Source organism: Cebus imitator, unplaced genomic scaffold (genome assembly GCF_001604975.1).
Source record: "Cebus imitator isolate Cc_AM_T3 unplaced genomic scaffold, Cebus_imitator-1.0 Scaffold22, whole genome shotgun sequence".
In the NCBI taxonomy this organism is placed as follows: Eukaryota; Metazoa; Chordata; class Mammalia; order Primates; family Cebidae; genus Cebus; species Cebus imitator.
The window spans coordinates 6,486,747-6,490,129 of record NW_016107337.1 but is presented as its reverse complement, the minus strand read 5'-3'; positions in this window follow the sequence as shown (position 1 = coordinate 6,490,129).

The following is a 3,383-nucleotide window of genomic DNA, read 5'->3' as shown; positions in this document are numbered from 1 at the left end:
CTCTCAGCGCATTTCACATAGAAAATAATCATATTTCTTCCCAACCCCAGATAAGCAGGACTGAAGGCCAGAGGTGACCTGCTGCCGTGCAGGGGCTGTAGCCCCCTAAGAGCTGAGAAGATCAATATCCCACCACACATGTAACATGGCTTAGATGACAATGGGTCCCAGTCTCGTTGCATGATGAAATCACTCGATGAATTTTTACTGATATAAAAATTACTGATATAGCAGTCTCTCCCAATATTGTGAATAGTTGATCCTGGGTATAGCCAGGCTATATGAATATTCACTTCATGACTTTTGAATATATTGCTCTGCAACCTGATCATCAAGAACTCTCTAGAATTAACTCTTACAGAATGAAGTCTTGAAGGCTGAATAGTTCAGAATTTGTCTTCACAATTGGAGTTTCTACCTTGTAATAGCATAAAATAATTTCTCTACAAAGGAACAGGAATAACTGTGACTGGAGAGGGAAAGCTGGCTCTTGATGTTTGTGTTATGCTAAACTTCTGACTATGTAGACGTATCTTGACAATTTTCTTTAACTTCCAATCTAGATGTGTGAATTTATTTAGACTCCCAGGGGAAAACTCTTTGTTTCTGACATTCCTAATGGGAAGAGACATCTTTGTTATTAGACATTGAGGAATTTGAGCATAAATAACTCATGCTGGGAAAGCTCTTTGTGCCTCAAATATATGTGTCTCCAAATTGGTCTCTGCCCATGATAAAACAGGAGAAGCAAACTGCCTATCTGCCTATGACATCAGATTTTCACTGAGTTGACAATACATTTCCCAACAGAGGAGTCAGGGATAGCTTAGGTAATTTTAGTAGCAAAAGCCCATAGGAAGTTTCCTACCATGGATTATATTCTTTAGTTCATCAGAACAATCATAACAATAGTTAAGAAATGCTTTTAGGCACCAAGCAACAGTGAATTCACTTCTGCTTCTTGGGGTCCAGGCAACCCTGCCGTGTGCAACTTAGATCCCCCCACCTCTACCAGAAGGTTCCCATTTTCCCAGACGAGTATCAGCCAGCTGCATGCTGTTGTCATTCTAGTCTGGTGAAGAACAACATGTATCTCTCTTTTTTTGTCACCTCAAATACAAAAAGGATATGATATTTTGGGTGGCGTTGTGGGTTACTGGCTGTAGATGGAGATAGCAGCTCTGGGGTGACTCTGCAGTGAAGCTCAAGAGGAAAGGGGGCCTTCTGCATTTGGTAACTTGGGTTGTAAGGTGTTGGTGATTCATTTGAAGTCAGTCTCCCTAGGTTCAGATCCCTGCTTAACCAATTATTAATCTTGGGCAAGCCACTGAAACTCCAGACTTCTCACCTGTAAGATATAGTTTGATCGTGATTAAGTTTTGCCACTAACTCACAGTTAAAAATACAGCAATTAGAGCAGTTTGGTTTCAATAGTAAGTCAGTCTAAGGGTCAACATGCTATAGTGCAAAGTGTATGGGCTTTTGAACCGTAAGACACAGATAAGGCTCTCAGCTGCTCTGAGCTTCGGTTTCTGCCTCTATCATATGGGTAATGTGAATTAAAGGTGGTCAGTCAGGAAGCTTTGGGTCATAGCCAGCTTGCACTTGGTAGCCTTAGGCAAATCACTTAGACTCACCAAGCCTCAGTTTCCTTCACTCTTCAGAGATACTAATATTATCTATTTTTGCATGTAATTGTGATTTTTGAATGGAATAATGAACACATATAAGGAATCCTGTAGGGAGATACCTAGCATATAGGAGGCACTTAGCAAATGGACACCATTATTATTTTTGTCATTGTATTAGTCCATTTTCACAATGCCATGAAGAACTACCTGAGACTGGGTAATTTATAAAGCAAAGAGGTTTAATTGACTCATAGTTCCACATGGCTGGGGAGGCCTCAGGGAGCTTACAATCATGGTGGAAGATGAAGCAGAAGCAAGGCACATCTTACATGCTGGCAGGAGAGAGAGAGTAACATGGGAAACTGCCACAGTTTTAAACCATCAAATCCAATGAGAACTCATCATCCCGAGAACAGAATGAGGAGAATCTGCCCCCATGATCCGGTTGCCTCCCACCAGGTCTCTCCCCTGACACATGGGGATCACAATTCGAGATGAGATTTGGGTGGGAACACAGAGCCATGCCATGTCAGTCATTATATGTAAATATATCTTGTAATTGTATACAAGGTTATACACCTATCAGTTAGTATTAATTTAACTTTTCCTCCACCATGCCTTACGATGCCAAGGCAGTGGCATGCCTAAACATATTACCTTATAAAAGTAAATAAGTTATCTTGAAGTCAGAAACAACAATTCAAATAAACCTATTTGAATAGTCAAGAGCTTGGGAAAGGAATCAGGCTTCTTAGGTTAAATCCCAGCTGTGTGACCTCAGACAAGTCACTTAACCTCTCTGTGCTTCGATTTTGCTATCTCTAAAATGGGATGACAATTACAGCAATCTTATATGGCTGTTATGAAAATTAAATAACTTTAATAAATTAAACAGTGAAAGGTCCTTAGAACATGTTTAACTCATAGTAAATGTTCAGTAAGTGCTATTTTATTTGTGTGCCAATGGCTATGCCAGCCTAATTCTTCACAGATCTTCACAGATCGTTATGCCAGCCTAATTCTTCTCCTGAAGGACTCACAGTCTAGGAAGACAATAGACTCTATAACCAGCTTTGGGGCCACCCCACATGACGCACTGTGCGGATCTGAAAAAGCTACCCCTCTCTCAAGACACTTTTTAAAAAATGTTTAATATTTGTGAGTATGTAATCAGTATATATATATGTGTGTATATATATATATATATATATATATATATATATGGGGTCCATAAGATGTTTTGATACAGGCATGTGATGCATAATAATCACACCATGGAGAATGGGGGATCTATCCCCTTGAGCATTTATCCTTTCTGTTATAGCAATCCAATTACACTCTTTTGGTTATTTTTAAATGTACAATTAAGTTATGATTGACTAAGACACTTTACTGTCATCTGCCAGAAATTTTCAAAATAAATATCCAATAATTATTTATATGAATGATGCTCTCCAGACTTGTGCAGTGCCCAGCTTTAACAGCCACATAAGGGGACCTTATATAACTGCACATTTAAAATGCATGCATGTGCAGAATCGCACATTTTATTAGCAACAGAATAAAGAACCGAGGGAAAGGGGAGCACTGGGAAAGAATGAAGGAGATTTCGTGGAGAAAGTAACGTTTAAATTGGACCTTGGGGGATGAGTAAAAATTTACCAAGTGGAATTGAGAATGGGGGAATGAAAAGAGAAATACAAGCAGAGGAAACAAAGTAAGTGGAGTTCAGGAGCGTAAGGTCATCCACAG